Source organism: Salmo salar, unplaced genomic scaffold, assembly GCF_905237065.1.
Source record: "Salmo salar unplaced genomic scaffold, Ssal_v3.1, whole genome shotgun sequence".
Lineage (NCBI taxonomy): Eukaryota > Metazoa > Chordata > Actinopteri > Salmoniformes > Salmonidae > Salmo > Salmo salar.
The window spans coordinates 32,689-52,760 of record NW_025550423.1 but is presented as its reverse complement, the minus strand read 5'-3'; the positions used below and the strand labels follow the sequence as shown (position 1 = coordinate 52,760).

The following is a 20,072-nucleotide window of genomic DNA, read 5'->3' as shown; positions in this document are numbered from 1 at the left end:
GGATAGTGTCTTGAACGCACGAACAAAACGCCGCTGTTTGGATATAACTATGGATTATTTTGAACCAAACCAACATTTGTTATTGAAGCAGAAGTCCTGTGAGTGCATTCTGACGAAGACAGCAAAGGTAATACAATTTTTCTTACAGTAAATCTGACTTTGATGAGTGCTAAACTTGCTGGGTGTCTAAATAGCTAGCCCTGTGATGCCGGGCTATCTACTGAGAATATTGCAAAATGTGCTTTCACCGAATAGCTATTTTAAAATCGGACATATCGAGTGCATAGAGGAGTTCTGTATCTATAATTCTTAAAAAAAAATTATGCTTTTTGAGAATGTTTATCGTGAGTAATTTTGTAAATTCACCGGCAGATGACCCGGGTTCGATTCCCGAAAGGTGGTGGAGCTAGAGCGGTGTTAGTCAAACCATGAGACATACCTATAATCGGTCTTCTCACAAAAACATCTGTAGCTTCTGAACCGTTTGACCTACAAATTCGTATGACCACTCCCTGGAAAGGGGAGACCCTCACGAACACGGTGGTGTTCTCAATTTGTCTCTACGTCCCCCACAAGTGTCAGGGGACCCGTCTGAAGTCGGAACCCTTTATGTGCCAACTTCTGTTTGTAGAATCCAAAATCTTTGGGCAACAAACTAATGTGACCCCACTTGTCACAATGTTCTCAGTTTTGCCCTACGTTCCCCACAAGTGTCACGGGACTAATCTGAAGGTAACAGGTACTGATTAAAATGATAGATTTTTTAACCAGGGACCTCTCGCACCCTAAGCCATAATCGTACACTAACACCAACGATCCGTTTGGTCAAATAATTTTCACTTTCCACAAAAATGACGGTCAGGATATGAATCGATGTCTCCATGTTGCTAGCGAGCTTCACATAGCATTGGTGGTATAGTGGTGAGCATAGCTGCCTTCCAAGCAGTTGACCCGGGTTCGATTCCCGGCCAATGCAGAGCATGACATATTCACTAGTTTTAGGGGCTGGGTGTAATTTCAAGTCTATTACATTGGAATCAATCTTCGTGGAAGTACGATTTGCTCTTACTTTTTGCAGGTTTTCTAAATGAAGTGCGACATTGAGCCAACTAGTGAATATCACAATAGATTAGCTGTCCATCGCCTAAACCATTCAGCCACCTCGTCCTGCGCCCAAGAGGTGGCTGTTTGCGACCAGTGGCCTGAGATCTGCCTGTCTGAGCTTGTTAAAAGATCTGCAAAAGGGCTCATCCGGGATTTGAACCCGGGACCTCTCGCACCCTAAGCGAGAATCATACCCCTAGACCAACGAGCCTTACACAATAACAAAATAGTTTTGCTTTCTGCGGCAATGACAATGAGGATATCCATTGTTCTTGTCCATGGTGCTTGGAAAGATTGAACCTCATGTGAGTGTTTGTGCTATACTTGTGAGCATAGCAGTCTTCCAAACTGTTGACCAGGCTTCAGTTCAAATCTTTGTATTTCATCTGCTGTGTTTTTCACATTCTGTCTTCTTAAGCCGCGACAGCAAACTGATGATGAGTGTTGACAAATGAATATTGAGCAAAATGAGATCAATTAATATTTTAAAAGAGAAACTGAAAAAATAAAACTTCAAAAAGAATGGAGCTCATTTATTTTGAGTTGACTGATGCATCAGTACGTGAATCAAAGTAAACGAATGTAAAAAATACCCATTCAAATCGATCAGTTTTCAACTAGAGAGATTGAGATGTGTCGTATCTGTCTCAAGCCTCCATAACTGTTTATGTTACACCTCCACATCTGCAATGAAAGGTGGTGGAGCTAGAGCGGTGTTAGTCAAACCATGAGACATACCTATAATCGGTCTTCTCACAAAAACATCTGTAGCTTCTGAACCGTTTGACCTACAAATTCGTATGACCACTCCCTGGAAAGGGGAGACCCTCACGAACACGGTGGTGTTCTCAATTTATCTCTACGTCCCCCACAAGTGTCAGGGGACCCGTCTGAAGTCGGAACCCTTTATGTGCCAACTTCTGTTTGTAGAATCCAAAATCTTTGGGCAACAAACTAATGTGACCCCACTTGTCACAATGTTCTCAGTTTTGCCCTACGTTCCCCACAAGTGTCACGGGACTAATCTGAAGGTAACAGGTACTGATTAAAATGATAGATTTTTTAACCAGGGACCTCTCGCACCCTAAGCCATAATCGTACACCTACACCAACGATCCGTTTGGTCAAATAATTTTCACTTTCCACAAAAATGACGGTCAGGATATGAATCGATGTCTCCATGTTGCTAGCGAGCTTCACATAGCATTGGTGGTATAGTGGTGAGCATAGCTGCCTTCCAAGCAGTTGACCCGGGTTCGATTCCCGGCCAATGCAGAGCATGACATATTCACTAGTTTTAGGGGCTGGGTGTAATTTCAAGTCTATTACATTGGAATCAATCTTCGTGGAAGTACGATTTGCTCTTACTTTTTGCAGGTTTTCTAAATGAAGTGCGACATTGAGCCAACTAGTGAATATCACAATAGATTAGCTGTCCATCGCCTAAACCATTCAGCCACCTCGTCCTGCGCCCAAGAGGTGGCTGTTTGCGACCAGTGGCCTGAGATCTGCCTGTCTGAGCTTGTTAAAAGATCTGCAAAAGGGCTCATCCGGGATTTGAACCCGGGACCTCTCGCACCCTAAGCGAGAATCATACCCCTAGACCAACGAGCCTTACACAATAACAAAATAGTTTTGCTTTCTGCGGCAATGACAATGAGGATATCCATTGTTCTTGTCCATGGTGCTTGGAAAGATTGAACCTCATGTGAGTGTTTGTGCTATACTTGTGAGCATAGCAGTCTTCCAAACTGTTGACCAGGCTTCAGTTCAAATCTTTTGTATTTCATCTGCTGTGTTTTTCACATTCTGTCTTCTTAAGCCGCGACAGCAAACTGATGATGAGTGTTGACAAATGAATATTGAGCAAAATGAGATCAATTAATATTTTAAAAGAGAAACTGAAAAAATAAAACTTCAAAAAGAATGGAGCTCATTTATTTTGAGTTGACTGATGCATCAGTACGTGAATCAAAGTAAACGAATGTAAAAAATACCCATTCAAATCGATCAGTTTTCAACTAGAGAGATTGAGATGTGTCGTATCTGTCTCAAGCCTCCATAACTGTTTATGTTACACCTCCACATCTGCAATGAAAGGTGGTGGAGCTAGAGCGGTGTTAGTCAAACCATGAGACATACCTATAATCGGTCTTCTCACAAAAACATCTGCAGCTTCTGAACCGTTTGACCTACAAATTCGTATGACCACTCCCTGGAAAGGGGAGACCCTCACGAACACGGTGGTGTTCCCAATTTGTCTCTACGTCCCCCACAAGTGTCAGGGGACCCGTCTGAAGTCGGAACCCTTTATGTGCCAACTTCTGTTTGTAGAATCCAAAATCTTTGGGCAACAAACTAATGTGACCCCACTTGTCACAATGTTCTCAGTTTTGCCCTACGTTCCCCACAAGTGTCACGGGACTAATCTGAAGGTAACAGGTACTGATTAAAATGATAGATTTTTTAACCAGGGACCTCTCGCACCCTAAGCCATAATCGTACACCAACACCAACGATCCGTTTGGTCAAATAATTTTCACTTTCCACAAAAATGACGGTCAGGATATGAATCGATGTCTCCATGTTGCTAGCGAGCTTCACATAGCATTGGTGGTATAGTGGTGAGCATAGCTGCCTTCCAAGCAGTTGACCCGGGTTCGATTCCCGGCCAATGCAGAGCATGACATATTCACTAGTTTTAGGGGCTGGGTGTAATTTCAAGTCTATTACATTGGAATCAATCTTCGTGGAAGTACGATTTGCTCTTACTTTTTGCAGGTTTTCTAAATGAAGTGCGACATTGAGCCAACTAGTGAATATCACAATAGATTAGCTGTCCATCGCCTAAACCATTCAGCCACCTCGTCCTGCGCCCAAGAGGTGGCTGTTTGCGACTCAGTGGCCTGAGATCTGCCTGTCTGAGCTTGTTAAAAGATCTGCAAAAGGGCTCATCCGGGATTTGAACCCGGGACCTCTCGCACCCTAAGCGAGAATCATACCCCTAGACCAACGAGCCTTACACAATAACAAAATAGTTTTGCTTTCTGCGGCAATGACAATGAGGATATCCATTGTTCTTGTCCATGGTGCTTGGAAAGATTGAACCTCATGTGAGTGTTTGTGCTATACTTGTGAGCATAGCAGTCTTCCAAACTGTTGACCAGGCTTCAGTTCAAATCTTTTGTATTTCATCTGCTGTGTTTTTCACATTCTGTCTTCTTAAGCCGCGACAGCAAACTGATGATGAGTGTTGACAAATGAATATTGAGCAAAATGAGATCAATTAATATTTTAAAAGAGAAACTGAAAAAATAAAACTTCAAAAAGAATGGAGCTCATTTATTTTGAGTTGACTGATGCATCAGTACGTGAATCAAAGTAAACGAATGTAAAAAATACCCATTCAAATCGATCAGTTTTCAACTAGAGAGATTGAGATGTGTCGTATCTGTCTCAAGCCTCCATAACTGTTTATGTTACACCTCCACATCTGCAATGAAAGGTGGTGGAGCTAGAGCGGTGTTAGTCAAACCATGAGACATACCTATAATCGGTCTTCTCACAAAAACATCTGTAGCTTCTGAACCGTTTGACCTACAAATTCGTATGACCACTCCCTGGAAAGGGGAGACCCTCACGAACACGGTGGTGTTCTCAATTTATCTCTACGTCCCCCACAAGTGTCAGGGGACCCGTCTGAAGTCGGAACCCTTTATGTGCCAACTTCTGTTTGTAGAATCCAAAATCTTTGGGCAACAAACTAATGTGACCCCACTTGTCACAATGTTCTCAGTTTTGCCCTACGTTCCCCACAAGTGTCACGGGACTAATCTGAAGGTAACAGGTACTGATTAAAATGATAGATTTTTTAACCAGGGACCTCTCGCACCCTAAGCCATAATCGTACACCTACACCAACGATCCGTTTGGTCAAAGAATTTTCACTTTCCACAAAAATGACGGTCAGGATATGAATCGATGTCTCCATGTTGCTAGCGAGCTTCACATAGCATTGGTGGTATAGTGGTGAGCATAGCTGCCTTCCAAGCAGTTGACCCGGGTTCGATTCCCGGCCAATGCAGAGCATGACATATTCACTAGTTTTAGGGGCTGGGTGTAATTTCAAGTCTATTACATTGGAATCAATCTTCGTGGAAGTACGATTTGCTCTTACTTTTTGCAGGTTTTCTAAATGAAGTGCGACATTGAGCCAACTAGTGAATATCACAATAGATTAGCTGTCCATCGCCTAAACCATTCAGCCACCTCGTCCTGCGCCCAAGAGGTGGCTGTTTGCGACTCAGTGGCCTGAGATCTGCCTGTCTGAGCTTGTTAAAAGATCTGCAAAAGGGCTCATCCGGGATTTGAACCCGGGACCTCTCGCACCCTAAGCGAGAATCATACCCCTAGACCAACGAGCCTTACACAATAACAAAATAGTTTTGCTTTCTGCGGCAATGACAATGAGGATATCCATTGTTCTTGTCCATGGTGCTTGGAAAGATTGAACCTCATGTGAGTGTTTGTGCTATACTTGTGAGCATAGCAGTCTTCCAAACTGTTGACCAGGCTTCAGTTCAAATCTTTTGTATTTCATCTGCTGTGTTTTTCACATTCTGTCTTCTTAAGCCGCGACAGCAAACTGATGATGAGTGTTGACAAATGAATATTGAGCAAAATGAGATCAATTAATATTTTAAAAGAGAAACTGAAAAAATAAAACTTCAAAAAGAATGGAGCTCATTTATTTTGAGTTGACTGATGCATCAGTACGTGAATCAAAGTAAACGAATGTAAAAAATACCCATTCAAATCGATCAGTTTTCAACTAGAGAGATTGAGATGTGTCGTATCTGTCTCAAGCCTCCATAACTGTTTATGTTACACCTCCACATCTGCAATGAAAGGTGGTGGAGCTAGAGCGGTGTTAGTCAAACCATGAGACATACCTATAATCGGTCTTCTCACAAAAACATCTGTAGCTTCTGAACCGTTTGACCTACAAATTCGTATGACCACTCCCTGGAAAGGGGAGACCCTCACGAACACGGTGGTGTTCCCAATTTGTCTCTACGTCCCCCACAAGTGTCAGGGGACCCGTCTGAAGTCGGAACCCTTTATGTGCCAACTTCTGTTTGTAGAATCCAAAATCTTTGGGCAACAAACTAATGTGACCCCACTTGTCACAATGTTCTCAGTTTTGCCCTACGTTCCCCACAAGTGTCACGGGACTAATCTGAAGGTAACAGGTACTGATTAAAATGATAGATTTTTTAACCAGGGACCTCTCGCACCCTAAGCCATAATCGTACACTCTACACCAACGATCCGTTTGGTCAAATAATTTTCACTTTCCACAAAAATGACGGTCAGGATATGAATCGATGTCTCCATGTTGCTAGCGAGCTTCACATAGCATTGGTGGTATAGTGGTGAGCATAGCTGCCTTCCAAGCAGTTGACCCGGGTTCGATTCCCGGCCAATGCAGAGCATGACATATTCACTAGTTTTAGGGGCTGGGTGTAATTTCAAGTCTATTACATTGGAATCAATCTTCGTGGAAGTCCGATTTGCTCTTACTTTTTGCAGGTTTTCTAAATGAAGTGCGACATTGAGCCAACTAGTGAATATCACAATAGATTAGCTGTCCATCGCCTAAACCATTCAGCCACCTCGTCCTGCGCCCAAGAGGTGGCTGTTTGCGACTCAGTGGCCTGAGATCTGCCTGTCTGAGCTTGTTAAAAGATCTGCAAAAGGGCTCATCCGGGATTTGAACCCGGGACCTCTCGCACCCTAAGCGAGAATCATACCCCTAGACCAACGAGCCTTACACAATAACAAAATAGTTTTGCTTTCTGCGGCAATGACAATGAGGATATCCATTGTTCTTGTCCATGGTGCTTGGAAAGATTGAACCTCATGTGAGTGTTTGTGCTATACTTGTGAGCATAGCAGTCTTCCAAACTGTTGACCAGGCTTCAGTTCAAATCTTTTGTATTTCATCTGCTGTGTTTTTCACATTCTGTCTTCTTAAGCCGCGACAGCAAACTGATGATGAGTGTTGACAAATGAATATTGAGCAAAATGAGATCAATTAATATTTTAAAAGAGAAACTGAAAAAATAAAACTTCAAAAAGAATGGAGCTCATTTATTTTGAGTTGACTGATGCATCAGTACGTGAATCAAAGTAAACGAATGTAAAAAATACCCATTCAAATCGATCAGTTTTCAACTAGAGAGATTGAGATGTGTCGTATCTGTCTCAAGCCTCCATAACTGTTTATGTTACACCTCCACATCTGCAATGAAAGGTGGTGGAGCTAGAGCGGTGTTAGTCAAACCATGAGACATACCTATAATCGGTCTTCTCACAAAAACATCTGTAGCTTCTGAACCGTTTGACCTACAAATTCGTATGACCACTCCCTGGAAAGGGGAGACCCTCACGAACACGGTGGTGTTCTCAATTTATCTCTACGTCCCCCACAAGTGTCAGGGGACCCGTCTGAAGTCGGAACCCTTTATGTGCCAACTTCTGTTTGTAGAATCCAAAATCTTTGGGCAACAAACTAATGTGACCCCACTTGTCACAATGTTCTCAGTTTTGCCCTACGTTCCCCACAAGTGTCACGGGACTAATCTGAAGGTAACAGGTACTGATTAAAATGATAGATTTTTTAACCAGGGACCTCTCGCACCCTAAGCCATAATCGTACACCTACACCAACGATCCGTTTGGTCAAATAATTTTCACTTTCCACAAAAATGACGGTCAGGATATGAATCGATGTCTCCATGTTGCTAGCGAGCTTCACATAGCATTGGTGGTATAGTGGTGAGCATAGCTGCCTTCCAAGCAGTTGACCCGGGTTCGATTCCCGGCCAATGCAGAGCATGACATATTCACTAGTTTTAGGGGCTGGGTGTAATTTCAAGTCTATTACATTGGAATCAATCTTCGTGGAAGTACGATTTGCTCTTACTTTTTGCAGGTTTTCTAAATGAAGTGCGACATTGAGCCAACTAGTGAATATCACAATAGATTAGCTGTCCATCGCCTAAACCATTCAGCCACCTCGTCCTGCGCCCAAGAGGTGGCTGTTTGCGACCAGTGGCCTGAGATCTGCCTGTCTGAGCTTGTTAAAAGATCTGCAAAAGGGCTCATCCGGGATTTGAACCCGGGACCTCTCGCACCCTAAGCGAGAATCATACCCCTAGACCAACGAGCCTTACACAATAACAAAATAGTTTTGCTTTCTGCGGCAATGACAATGAGGATATCCATTGTTCTTGTCCATGGTGCTTGGAAAGATTGAACCTCATGTGAGTGTTTGTGCTATACTTGTGAGCATAGCAGTCTTCCAAACTGTTGACCAGGCTTCAGTTCAAATCTTTGTATTTCATCTGCTGTGTTTTTCACATTCTGTCTTCTTAAGCCGCGACAGCAAACTGATGATGAGTGTTGACAAATGAATATTGAGCAAAATGAGATCAATTAATATTTTAAAAGAGAAACTGAAAAAATAAAACTTCAAAAAGAATGGAGCTCATTTATTTTGAGTTGACTGATGCATCAGTACGTGAATCAAAGTAAACGAATGTAAAAAATACCCATTCAAATCGATCAGTTTTCAACTAGAGAGATTGAGATGTGTCGTATCTGTCTCAAGCCTCCATAACTGTTTATGTTACACCTCCACATCTGCAATGAAAGGTGGTGGAGCTAGAGCGGTGTTAGTCAAACCATGAGACATACCTATAATCGGTCTTCTCACAAAAACATCTGTAGCTTCTGAACCGTTTGACCTACAAATTCGTATGACCACTCCCTGGAAAGGGGAGACCCTCACGAACACGGTGGTGTTCCCAATTTGTCTCTACGTCCCCCACAAGTGTCAGGGGACCCGTCTGAAGTCGGAACCCTTTATGTGCCAACTTCTGTTTGTAGAATCCAAAATCTTTGGGCAACAAACTAATGTGACCCCACTTGTCACAATGTTCTCAGTTTTGCCCTACGTTCCCCACAAGTGTCACGGGACTAATCTGAAGGTAACAGGTACTGATTAAAATGATAGATTTTTTAACCAGGGACCTCTCGCACCCTAAGCCATAATCGTACACCTACACCAACGATCCGTTTGGTCAAATAATTTTCACTTTCCACAAAAATGACGGTCAGGATATGAATCGATGTCTCCATGTTGCTAGCGAGCTTCACATAGCATTGGTGGTATAGTGGTGAGCATAGCTGCCTTCCAAGCAGTTGACCCGGGTTCGATTCCCGGCCAATGCAGAGCATGACATATTCACTAGTTTTAGGGGCTGGGTGTAATTTCAAGTCTATTACATTGGAATCAATCTTCGTGGAAGTCCGATTTGCTCTTACTTTTTGCAGGTTTTCTAAATGAAGTGCGACATTGAGCCAACTAGTGAATATCACAATAGATTAGCTGTCCATCGCCTAAACCATTCAGCCACCTCGTCCTGCGCCCAAGAGGTGGCTGTTTGCGACTCAGTGGCCTGAGATCTGCCTGTCTGAGCTTGTTAAAAGATCTGCAAAAGGGCTCATCCGGGATTTGAACCCGGGACCTCTCGCACCCTAAGCGAGAATCATACCCCTAGACCAACGAGCCTTACACAATAACAAAATAGTTTTGCTTTCTGCGGCAATGACAATGAGGATATCCATTGTTCTTGTCCATGGTGCTTGGAAAGATTGAACCTCATGTGAGTGTTTGTGCTATACTTGTGAGCATAGCAGTCTTCCAAACTGTTGACCAGGCTTCAGTTCAAATCTTTTGTATTTCATCTGCTGTGTTTTTCACATTCTGTCTTCTTAAGCCGCGACAGCAAACTGATGATGAGTGTTGACAAATGAATATTGAGCAAAATGAGATCAATTAATATTTTAAAAGAGAAACTGAAAAAATAAAACTTCAAAAAGAATGGAGCTCATTTATTTTGAGTTGACTGATGCATCAGTACGTGAATCAAAGTAAACGAATGTAAAAAATACCCATTCAAATCGATCAGTTTTCAACTAGAGAGATTGAGATGTGTCGTATCTGTCTCAAGCCTCCATAACTGTTTATGTTACACCTCCACATCTGCAATGAAAGGTGGTGGAGCTAGAGCGGTGTTAGTCAAACCATGAGACATACCTATAATCGGTCTTCTCACAAAAACATCTGTAGCTTCTGAACCGTTTGACCTACAAATTCGTATGACCACTCCCTGGAAAGGGGAGACCCTCACGAACACGGTGGTGTTCTCAATTTGTCTCTACGTCCCCCACAAGTGTCAGGGGACCCGTCTGAAGTCGGAACCCTTTATGTGCCAACTTCTGTTTGTAGAATCCAAAATCTTTGGGCAACAAACTAATGTGACCCCACTTGTCACAATGTTCTCAGTTTTGCCCTACGTTCCCCACAAGTGTCACGGGACTAATCTGAAGGTAACAGGTACTGATTAAAATGATAGATTTTTTAACCAGGGACCTCTCGCACCCTAAGCCATAATCGTACACCTACACCAACGATCCGATTGGTCAAAGAATTTTCACTTTCCACAAAAATGACGGTCAGGATATGAATCGATGTCTCCATGTTGCTAGCGAGCTTCACATAGCATTGGTGGTATAGTGGTGAGCATAGCTGCCTTCCAAGCAGTTGACCCGGGTTCGATTCCCGGCCAATGCAGAGCATGACATATTCACTAGTTTTAGGGGCTGGGTGTAATTTCAAGTCTATTACATTGGAATCAATCTTCGTGGAAGTCCGATTTGCTCTTACTTTTTGCAGGTTTTCTAAATGAAGTGCGACATTGAGCCAACTAGTGAATATCACAATAGATTAGCTGTCCATCGCCTAAACCATTCAGCCACCTCGTCCTGCGCCCAAGAGGTGGCTGTTTGCGACCAGTGGCCTGAGATCTGCCTGTCTGAGCTTGTTAAAAGATCTGCAAAAGGGCTCATCCGGGATTTGAACCCGGGACCTCTCGCACCCTAAGCGAGAATCATACCCCTAGACCAACGAGCCTTACACAATAACAAAATAGTTTTGCTTTCTGCGGCAATGACAATGAGGATATCCATTGTTCTTGTCCATGGTGCTTGGAAAGATTGAACCTCATGTGAGTGTTTGTGCTATACTTGTGAGCATAGCAGTCTTCCAAACTGTTGACCAGGCTTCAGTTCAAATCTTTTGTATTTCATCTGCTGTGTTTTTCACATTCTGTCTTCTTAAGCCGCGACAGCAAACTGATGATGAGTGTTGACAAATGAATATTGAGCAAAATGAGATCAATTAATATTTTAAAAGAGAAACTGAAAAAATAAAACTTCAAAAAGAATGGAGCTCATTTATTTTGAGTTGACTGATGCATCAGTACGTGAATCAAAGTAAACGAATGTAAAAAATACCCATTCAAATCGATCAGTTTTCAACTAGAGAGATTGAGATGTGTCGTATCTGTCTCAAGCCTCCATAACTGTTTATGTTACACCTCCACATCTGCAATGAAAGGTGGTGGAGCTAGAGCGGTGTTAGTCAAACCATGAGACATACCTATAATCGGTCTTCTCACAAAAACATCTGTAGCTTCTGAACCGTTTGACCTACAAATTCGTATGACCACTCCCTGGAAAGGGGAGACCCTCACGAACACGGTGGTGTTCCCAATTTATCTCTACGTCCCCCACAAGTGTCAGGGGACCCGTCTGAAGTCGGAACCCTTTATGTGCCAACTTCTGTTTGTAGAATCCAAAATCTTTGGGCAACAAACTAATGTGACCCCACTTGTCACAATGTTCTCAGTTTTGCCCTACGTTCCCCACAAGTGTCACGGGACTAATCTGAAGGTAACAGGTACTGATTAAAATGATAGATTTTTTAACCAGGGACCTCTCGCACCCTAAGCCATAATCGTACACCTACACCAACGATCCGTTTGGTCAAAGAATTTTCACTTTCCACAAAAATGACGGTCAGGATATGAATCGATGTCTCCATGTTGCTAGCGAGCTTCACATAGCATTGGTGGTATAGTGGTGAGCATAGCTGCCTTCCAAGCAGTTGACCCGGGTTCGATTCCCGGCCAATGCAGAGCATGACATATTCACTAGTTTTAGGGGCTGGGTGTAATTTCAAGTCTATTACATTGGAATCAATCTTCGTGGAAGTCCGATTTGCTCTTACTTTTTGCAGGTTTTCTAAATGAAGTGCGACATTGAGCCAACTAGTGAATATCACAATAGATTAGCTGTCCATCGCCTAAACCATTCAGCCACCTCGTCCTGCGCCCAAGAGGTGGCTGTTTGCGACTCAGTGGCCTGAGATCTGCCTGTCTGAGCTTGTTAAAAGATCTGCAAAAGGGCTCATCCGGGATTTGAACCCGGGACCTCTCGCACCCTAAGCGAGAATCATACCCCTAGACCAACGAGCCTTACACAATAACAAAATAGTTTTGCTTTCTGCGGCAATGACAATGAGGATATCCATTGTTCTTGTCCATGGTGCTTGGAAAGATTGAACCTCATGTGAGTGTTTGTGCTATACTTGTGAGCATAGCAGTCTTCCAAACTGTTGACCAGGCTTCAGTTCAAATCTTTTGTATTTCATCTGCTGTGTTTTTCACATTCTGTCTTCTTAAGCCGCGACAGCAAACTGATGATGAGTGTTGACAAATGAATATTGAGCAAAATGAGATCAATTAATATTTTAAAAGAGAAACTGAAAAAATAAAACTTCAAAAAGAATGGAGCTCATTTATTTTGAGTTGACTGATGCATCAGTACGTGAATCAAAGTAAACGAATGTAAAAAATACCCATTCAAATCGATCAGTTTTCAACTAGAGAGATTGAGATGTGTCGTATCTGTCTCAAGCCTCCATAACTGTTTATGTTACACCTCCACATCTGCAATGAAAGGTGGTGGAGCTAGAGCGGTGTTAGTCAAACCATGAGACATACCTATAATCGGTCTTCTCACAAAAACATCTGTAGCTTCTGAACCGTTTGACCTACAAATTCGTATGACCACTCCCTGGAAAGGGGAGACCCTCACGAACACGGTGGTGTTCTCAATTTATCTCTACGTCCCCCACAAGTGTCAGGGGACCCGTCTGAAGTCGGAACCCTTTATGTGCCAACTTCTGTTTGTAGAATCCAAAATCTTTGGGCAACAAACTAATGTGACCCCACTTGTCACAATGTTCTCAGTTTTGCCCTACGTTCCCCACAAGTGTCACGGGACTAATCTGAAGGTAACAGGTACTGATTAAAATGATAGATTTTTTAACCAGGGACCTCTCGCACCCTAAGCCATAATCGTACACTCAACACCAACGATCCGTTTGGTCAAATAATTTTCACTTTCCACAAAAATGACGGTCAGGATATGAATCGATGTCTCCATGTTGCTAGCGAGCTTCACATAGCATTGGTGGTATAGTGGTGAGCATAGCTGCCTTCCAAGCAGTTGACCCGGGTTCGATTCCCGGCCAATGCAGAGCATGACATATTCACTAGTTTTAGGGGCTGGGTGTAATTTCAAGTCTATTACATTGGAATCAATCTTCGTGGAAGTCCGATTTGCTCTTACTTTTTGCAGGTTTTCTAAATGAAGTGCGACATTGAGCCAACTAGTGAATATCACAATAGATTAGCTGTCCATCGCCTAAACCATTCAGCCACCTCGTCCTGCGCCCAAGAGGTGGCTGTTTGCGACTCAGTGGCCTGAGATCTGCCTGTCTGAGCTTGTTAAAAGATCTGCAAAAGGGCTCATCCGGGATTTGAACCCGGGACCTCTCGCACCCTAAGCGAGAATCATACCCCTAGACCAACGAGCCTTACACAATAACAAAATAGTTTTGCTTTCTGCGGCAATGACAATGAGGATATCCATTGTTCTTGTCCATGGTGCTTGGAAAGATTGAACCTCATGTGAGTGTTTGTGCTATACTTGTGAGCATAGCAGTCTTCCAAACTGTTGACCAGGCTTCAGTTCAAATCTTTTGTATTTCATCTGCTGTGTTTTTCACATTCTGTCTTCTTAAGCCGCGACAGCAAACTGATGATGAGTGTTGACAAATGAATATTGAGCAAAATGAGATCAATTAATATTTTAAAAGAGAAACTGAAAAAATAAAACTTCAAAAAGAATGGAGCTCATTTATTTTGAGTTGACTGATGCATCAGTACGTGAATCAAAGTAAACGAATGTAAAAAATACCCATTCAAATCGATCAGTTTTCAACTAGAGAGATTGAGATGTGTCGTATCTGTCTCAAGCCTCCATAACTGTTTATGTTACACCTCCACATCTGCAATGAAAGGTGGTGGAGCTAGAGCGGTGTTAGTCAAACCATGAGACATACCTATAATCGGTCTTCTCACAAAAACATCTGTAGCTTCTGAACCGTTTGACCTACAAATTCGTATGACCACTCCCTGGAAAGGGGAGACCCTCACGAACACGGTGGTGTTCTCAATTTATCTCTACGTCCCCCACAAGTGTCAGGGGACCCGTCTGAAGTCGGAACCCTTTATGTGCCAACTTCTGTTTGTAGAATCCAAAATCTTTGGGCAACAAACTAATGTGACCCCACTTGTCACAATGTTCTCAGTTTTGCCCTACGTTCCCCACAAGTGTCACGGGACTAATCTGAAGGTAACAGGTACTGATTAAAATGATAGATTTTTTAACCAGGGACCTCTCGCACCCTAAGCCATAATCGTACACCTACACCAACGATCCGTTTGGTCAAATAATTTTCACTTTCCACAAAAATGACGGTCAGGATATGAATCGATGTCTCCATGTTGCTAGCGAGCTTCACATAGCATTGGTGGTATAGTGGTGAGCATAGCTGCCTTCCAAGCAGTTGACCCGGGTTCGATTCCCGCAAATGCAGAGCATGAGATATTCACTAGTTTTAGGGGCTGGGTGTAATTTCAAGTCTATTACATTGGAATCAATCTTCGTGGAAGTCCGATTTGCTCTTACTTTTTGCAGGTTTTCTAAATGAAGTGCGACATTGAGCCAACTAGTGAATATCACAATAGATTAGCTGTCCATCGCCTAAACCATTCAGCCACCTCGTCCTGCGCCCAAGAGGTGGCTGTTTGCGACCAGTGGCCTGAGATCTGCCTGTCTGAGCTTGTTAAAAGATCTGCAAAAGGGCTCATCCGGGATTTGAACCCGGGACCTCTCGCACCCTAAGCGAGAATCATACCCCTAGACCAACGAGCCTTACACAATAACAAAATAGTTTTGCTTTCTGCGGCAATGACAATGAGGATATCCATTGTTCTTGTCCATGGTGCTTGGAAAGATTGAACCTCATGTGAGTGTTTGTGCTATACTTGTGAGCATAGCAGTCTTCCAAACTGTTGACCAGGCTTCAGTTCAAATCTTTTGTATTTCATCTGCTGTGTTTTTCACATTCTGTCTTCTTAAGCCGCGACAGCAAACTGATGATGAGTGTTGACAAATGAATATTGAGCAAAATGAGATCAATTAATATTTTAAAAGAGAAACTGAAAAAATAAAACTTCAAAAAGAATGGAGCTCATTTATTTTGAGTTGACTGATGCATCAGTACGTGAATCAAAGTAAACGAATGTAAAAAATACCCATTCAAATCGATCAGTTTTCAACTAGAGAGATTGAGATGTGTCGTATCTGTCTCAAGCCTCCATAACTGTTTATGTTACACCTCCACATCTGCAATGAAAGGTGGTGGAGCTAGAGCGGTGTTAGTCAAACCATGAGACATACCTATAATCGGTCTTCTCACAAAAACATCTGTAGCTTCTGAACCGTTTGACCTACAAATTCGTATGACCACTCCCTGGAAAGGGGAGACCCTCACGAACACGGTGGTGTTCCCAATTTATCTCTACGTCCCCCACAAGTGTCAGGGGACCCGTCTGAAGTCGGAACCCTTTATGTGCCAACTTCTGTTTGTAGAATCCAAAATCTTTGGGCAACAAACTAATGTGACCCCACTTGTCACAATGTTCTCAGTTTTGCCCTACGTTCCCCACAAGTGTCACGGGACTAATCTGAAGGTAACAGGTACTGATTAAAATGATAGATTTTTTAACCAGGGACCTCTCGCACCCTAAGCCATAATCGTACACTCAACACCAACGATCCGTTTGGTCAAATAATTTTCACTTTCCACAAAAATGACGGTCAGGATATGAATCGATGTCTCCATGTTGCTAGCGAGCTTCACATAGCATTGGTGGTATAGTGGTGAGCATAGCTGCCTTCCAAGCAGTTGACCCGGGTTCGATTCCCGGCCAATGCAGAGCATGAGATATTCACTAGTTTTAGGGGCTGGGTGTAATTTCAAGTGTATTACATTGGAATCAATCTTCGTGGAAGTCACGATTTGCTCTTACTTTTTGCAGGTTTTCTAAATGAAGTGCGACATTGAGCCAACTAGTGAATATCACAATAGATTAGCTGTCCATCGCCTAAACCATTCAGCCACCTCGTCCTGCGCCCAAGAGGTGGCTGTTTGCGACCAGTGGCCTGAGATCTGCCTGTCTGAGCTTGTTAAAAGATCTGCAAAAGGGCTCATCCGGGATTTGAACCCGGGACCTCTCGCACCCTAAGCGAGAATCATACCCCTAGACCAACGAGCCTTACACAATAACAAAATAGTTTTGCTTTCTGCGGCAATGACAATGAGGATATCCATTGTTCTTGTCCATGGTGCTTGGAAAGATTGAACCTCATGTGAGTGTTTGTGCTATACTTGTGAGCATAGCAGTCTTCCAAACTGTTGACCAGGCTTCAGTTCAAATCTTTTGTATTTCATCTGCTGTGTTTTTCACATTCTGTCTTCTTAAGCCGCGACAGCAAACTGATGATGAGTGTTGACAAATGAATATTGAGCAAAATGAGATCAATTAATATTTTAAAAGAGAAACTGAAAAAATAAAACTTCAAAAAGAATGGAGCTCATTTATTTTGAGTTGACTGATGCATCAGTACGTGAATCAAAGTAAACGAATGTAAAAAATACCCATTCAAATCGATCAGTTTTCAACTAGAGAGATTGAGATGTGTCGTATCTGTCTCAAGCCTCCATAACTGTTTATGTTACACCTCCACATCTGCAATGAAAGGTGGTGGAGCTAGAGCGGTGTTAGTCAAACCATGAGACATACCTATAATCGGTCTTCTCACAAAAACATCTGTAGCTTCTGAACCGTTTGACCTACAAATTCGTATGACCACTCCCTGGAAAGGGGAGACCCTCACGAACACGGTGGTGTTCTCAATTTATCTCTACGTCCCCCACAAGTGTCAGGGGACCCGTCTGAAGTCGGAACCCTTTATGTGCCAACTTCTGTTTGTAGAATCCAAAATCTTTGGGCAACAAACTAATGTGACCCCACTTGTCACAATGTTCTCAGTTTTGCCCTACGTTCCCCACAAGTGTCACGGGACTAATCTGAAGGTAACAGGTACTGATTAAAATGATAGATTTTTTAACCAGGGACCTCTCGCACCCTAAGCCATAATCGTACACTCAACACCAACGATCCGTTTGGTCAAATAATTTTCACTTTCCACAAAAATGACGGTCAGGATATGAATCGATGTCTCCATGTTGCTAGCGAGCTTCACATAGCATTGGTGGTATAGTGGTGAGCATAGCTGCCTTCCAAGCAGTTGACCCGGGTTCGATTCCCGGCCAATGCAGAGCATGACATATTCACTAGTTTTAGGGGCTGGGTGTAATTTCAAGTCTATTACATTGGAATCAATCTTCGTGGAAGTCCGATTTGCTCTTACTTTTTGCAGGTTTTCTAAATGAAGTGCGACATTGAGCCAACTAGTGAATATCACAATAGATTAGCTGTCCATCGCCTAAACCATTCAGCCACCTCGTCCTGCGCCCAAGAGGTGGCTGTTTGCGACCAGTGGCCTGAGATCTGCCTGTCTGAGCTTGTTAAAAGATCTGCAAAAGGGCTCATCCGGGATTTGAACCCGGGACCTCTCGCACCCTAAGCGAGAATCATACCCCTAGACCAACGAGCCTTACACAATAACAAAATAGTTTTGCTTTCTGCGGCAATGACAATGAGGATATCCATTGTTCTTGTCCATGGTGCTTGGAAAGATTGAACCTCATGTGAGTGTTTGTGCTATACTTGTGAGCATAGCAGTCTTCCAAACTGTTGACCAGGCTTCAGTTCAAATCTTTTGTATTTCATCTGCTGTGTTTTTCACATTCTGTCTTCTTAAGCCGCGACAGCAAACTGATGATGAGTGTTGACAAATGAATATTGAGCAAAATGAGATCAATTAATATTTTAAAAGAGAAACTGAAAAAATAAAACTTCAAAAAGAATGGAGCTCATTTATTTTGAGTTGACTGATGCATCAGTACGTGAATCAAAGTAAACGAATGTAAAAAATACCCATTCAAATCGATCAGTTTTCAACTAGAGAGATTGAGATGTGTCGTATCTGTCTCAAGCCTCCATAACTGTTTATGTTACACCTCCACATCTGCAATGAAAGGTGGTGGAGCTAGAGCGGTGTTAGTCAAACCATGAGACATACCTATAATCGGTCTTCTCACAAAAACATCTGTAGCTTCTGAACCGTTTGACCTACAAATTCGTATGACCACTCCCTGGAAAGGGGAGACCCTCACGAACACGGTGGTGTTCTCAATTTATCTCTACGTCCCCCACAAGTGTCAGGGGACCCGTCTGAAGTCGGAACCCTTTATGTGCCAACTTCTGTTTGTAGAATCCAAAATCTTTGGGCAACAAACTAATGTGACCCCACTTGTCACAATGTTCTCAGTTTTGCCCTACGTTCCCCACAAGTGTCACGGGACTAATCTGAAGGTAACAGGTACTGATTAAAATGATAGATTTTTTAACCAGGGACCTCTCGCACCCTAAGCCATAATCGTACACCTACACCAACGATCCGTTTGGTCAAAGAATTTTCACTTTCCACAAAAATGACGGTCAGGATATGAATCGATGTCTCCATGTTGCTAGCGAGCTTCACATAGCATTGGTGGTATAGTGGTGAGCATAGCTGCCTTCCAAGCAGTTGACCCGGGTTCGATTCCCGGCCAATGCAGAGCATGAGATATTCACTAGTTTTAGGGGCTGGGTGTAATTTCAAGTGTATTACATTGGAATCAATCTTCGTGGAAGTCCGATTTGCTCTTACTTTTTGCAGGTTTTCTAAATGAAGTGCGACATTGAGCCAACTAGTGAATATCACAATAGATTAGCTGTCCATCGCCTAAACCATTCAGCCACCTCGTCCTGCGCCCAAGAGGTGGCTGTTTGCGACCAGTGGCCTGAGATCTGCCTGTCTGAGCTTGTTAAAAGATCTGCAAAAGGGCTCATCCGGGATTTGAACCCGGGACCTCTCGCACCCTAAGCGAGAATCATACCCCTAGACCAACGAGCCTTACACAATAACAAAATAGTTTTGCTTTCTGCGGCAATGACAATGAGGATATCCATTGTTCTTGTCCATGGTGCTTGGAAAGATTGAACCTCATGTGAGTGTTTGTGCTATACTTGTGAGCATAGCAGTCTTCCAAACTGTTGACCAGGCTTCAGTTCAAATCTTTTGTATTTCATCTGCTGTGTTTTTCACATTCTGTCTTCTTAAGCCGCGACAGCAAACTGATGATGAGTGTTGACAAATGAATATTGAGCAAAATGAGATCAATTAATATTTTAAAAGAGAAACTGAAAAAATAAAACTTCAAAAAGAATGGAGCTCATTTATTTTGAGTTGACTGATGCATCAGTACGTGAATCAAAGTAAACGAATGTAAAAAATACCCATTCAAATCGATCAGTTTTCAACTAGAGAGATTGAGATGTGTCGTATCTGTCTCAAGCCTCCATAACTGTTTATGTTACACCTCCACATCTGCAATGAAAGGTGGTGGAGCT

The 20,072-nt window shown here is 42.8% G+C and overlaps 27 non-coding genes across 27 annotated transcripts; 13 read left to right on the top strand and 14 right to left on the bottom strand.

Moving 5' to 3' along the window:
- The first annotated feature begins 904 nt into the window (after positions 1 to 904).
- On the top strand, positions 905 to 976 carry trnag-ucc (transfer RNA glycine (anticodon UCC)). The gene has a single exon. It is a non-coding gene; the product is annotated as a tRNA-Gly (tRNA).
- Positions 977 to 1,243: 267 nt separating this feature from the next.
- Positions 1,244 to 1,315, bottom strand: trnap-agg (transfer RNA proline (anticodon AGG)). The gene has a single exon. It is a non-coding gene; the product is annotated as a tRNA-Pro (tRNA).
- Positions 1,316 to 2,307: 992 nt separating this feature from the next.
- trnag-ucc (transfer RNA glycine (anticodon UCC)) lies at positions 2,308 to 2,379 on the top strand. The gene has a single exon. It is a non-coding gene; the product is annotated as a tRNA-Gly (tRNA).
- A 267-nt stretch (positions 2,380 to 2,646) lies between these two features.
- trnap-agg (transfer RNA proline (anticodon AGG)) lies at positions 2,647 to 2,718 on the bottom strand. The gene has a single exon. It is a non-coding gene; the product is annotated as a tRNA-Pro (tRNA).
- Positions 2,719 to 3,711: 993 nt separating this feature from the next.
- Positions 3,712 to 3,783, top strand: trnag-ucc (transfer RNA glycine (anticodon UCC)). Its single transcript has one exon. It is a non-coding gene; the product is annotated as a tRNA-Gly (tRNA).
- Positions 3,784 to 4,051: 268 nt separating this feature from the next.
- Positions 4,052 to 4,123, bottom strand: trnap-agg (transfer RNA proline (anticodon AGG)). Its single transcript has one exon. It is a non-coding gene; the product is annotated as a tRNA-Pro (tRNA).
- A 993-nt stretch (positions 4,124 to 5,116) lies between these two features.
- On the top strand, positions 5,117 to 5,188 carry trnag-ucc (transfer RNA glycine (anticodon UCC)). Its single transcript has one exon. It is a non-coding gene; the product is annotated as a tRNA-Gly (tRNA).
- A 268-nt stretch (positions 5,189 to 5,456) lies between these two features.
- trnap-agg (transfer RNA proline (anticodon AGG)) lies at positions 5,457 to 5,528 on the bottom strand. Its single transcript has one exon. It is a non-coding gene; the product is annotated as a tRNA-Pro (tRNA).
- Positions 5,529 to 6,522: 994 nt separating this feature from the next.
- On the top strand, positions 6,523 to 6,594 carry trnag-ucc (transfer RNA glycine (anticodon UCC)). Its single transcript has one exon. It is a non-coding gene; the product is annotated as a tRNA-Gly (tRNA).
- Positions 6,595 to 6,862: 268 nt separating this feature from the next.
- On the bottom strand, positions 6,863 to 6,934 carry trnap-agg (transfer RNA proline (anticodon AGG)). The gene has a single exon. It is a non-coding gene; the product is annotated as a tRNA-Pro (tRNA).
- A 993-nt stretch (positions 6,935 to 7,927) lies between these two features.
- On the top strand, positions 7,928 to 7,999 carry trnag-ucc (transfer RNA glycine (anticodon UCC)). The gene has a single exon. It is a non-coding gene; the product is annotated as a tRNA-Gly (tRNA).
- A 267-nt stretch (positions 8,000 to 8,266) lies between these two features.
- Positions 8,267 to 8,338, bottom strand: trnap-agg (transfer RNA proline (anticodon AGG)). Its single transcript has one exon. It is a non-coding gene; the product is annotated as a tRNA-Pro (tRNA).
- Positions 8,339 to 9,330: 992 nt separating this feature from the next.
- On the top strand, positions 9,331 to 9,402 carry trnag-ucc (transfer RNA glycine (anticodon UCC)). The gene has a single exon. It is a non-coding gene; the product is annotated as a tRNA-Gly (tRNA).
- A 268-nt stretch (positions 9,403 to 9,670) lies between these two features.
- On the bottom strand, positions 9,671 to 9,742 carry trnap-agg (transfer RNA proline (anticodon AGG)). Its single transcript has one exon. It is a non-coding gene; the product is annotated as a tRNA-Pro (tRNA).
- Positions 9,743 to 10,735: 993 nt separating this feature from the next.
- On the top strand, positions 10,736 to 10,807 carry trnag-ucc (transfer RNA glycine (anticodon UCC)). Its single transcript has one exon. It is a non-coding gene; the product is annotated as a tRNA-Gly (tRNA).
- A 267-nt stretch (positions 10,808 to 11,074) lies between these two features.
- On the bottom strand, positions 11,075 to 11,146 carry trnap-agg (transfer RNA proline (anticodon AGG)). The gene has a single exon. It is a non-coding gene; the product is annotated as a tRNA-Pro (tRNA).
- A 993-nt stretch (positions 11,147 to 12,139) lies between these two features.
- Positions 12,140 to 12,211, top strand: trnag-ucc (transfer RNA glycine (anticodon UCC)). Its single transcript has one exon. It is a non-coding gene; the product is annotated as a tRNA-Gly (tRNA).
- Positions 12,212 to 12,479: 268 nt separating this feature from the next.
- On the bottom strand, positions 12,480 to 12,551 carry trnap-agg (transfer RNA proline (anticodon AGG)). Its single transcript has one exon. It is a non-coding gene; the product is annotated as a tRNA-Pro (tRNA).
- Positions 12,552 to 13,545: 994 nt separating this feature from the next.
- trnag-ucc (transfer RNA glycine (anticodon UCC)) lies at positions 13,546 to 13,617 on the top strand. The gene has a single exon. It is a non-coding gene; the product is annotated as a tRNA-Gly (tRNA).
- A 268-nt stretch (positions 13,618 to 13,885) lies between these two features.
- On the bottom strand, positions 13,886 to 13,957 carry trnap-agg (transfer RNA proline (anticodon AGG)). The gene has a single exon. It is a non-coding gene; the product is annotated as a tRNA-Pro (tRNA).
- A 1,331-nt stretch (positions 13,958 to 15,288) lies between these two features.
- Positions 15,289 to 15,360, bottom strand: trnap-agg (transfer RNA proline (anticodon AGG)). Its single transcript has one exon. It is a non-coding gene; the product is annotated as a tRNA-Pro (tRNA).
- Positions 15,361 to 16,354: 994 nt separating this feature from the next.
- On the top strand, positions 16,355 to 16,426 carry trnag-ucc (transfer RNA glycine (anticodon UCC)). The gene has a single exon. It is a non-coding gene; the product is annotated as a tRNA-Gly (tRNA).
- A 268-nt stretch (positions 16,427 to 16,694) lies between these two features.
- On the bottom strand, positions 16,695 to 16,766 carry trnap-agg (transfer RNA proline (anticodon AGG)). The gene has a single exon. It is a non-coding gene; the product is annotated as a tRNA-Pro (tRNA).
- A 994-nt stretch (positions 16,767 to 17,760) lies between these two features.
- On the top strand, positions 17,761 to 17,832 carry trnag-ucc (transfer RNA glycine (anticodon UCC)). Its single transcript has one exon. It is a non-coding gene; the product is annotated as a tRNA-Gly (tRNA).
- A 267-nt stretch (positions 17,833 to 18,099) lies between these two features.
- On the bottom strand, positions 18,100 to 18,171 carry trnap-agg (transfer RNA proline (anticodon AGG)). Its single transcript has one exon. It is a non-coding gene; the product is annotated as a tRNA-Pro (tRNA).
- A 993-nt stretch (positions 18,172 to 19,164) lies between these two features.
- On the top strand, positions 19,165 to 19,236 carry trnag-ucc (transfer RNA glycine (anticodon UCC)). Its single transcript has one exon. It is a non-coding gene; the product is annotated as a tRNA-Gly (tRNA).
- Positions 19,237 to 19,503: 267 nt separating this feature from the next.
- On the bottom strand, positions 19,504 to 19,575 carry trnap-agg (transfer RNA proline (anticodon AGG)). Its single transcript has one exon. It is a non-coding gene; the product is annotated as a tRNA-Pro (tRNA).
- Positions 19,576 to 20,072: the final 497 nt, after the last annotated feature.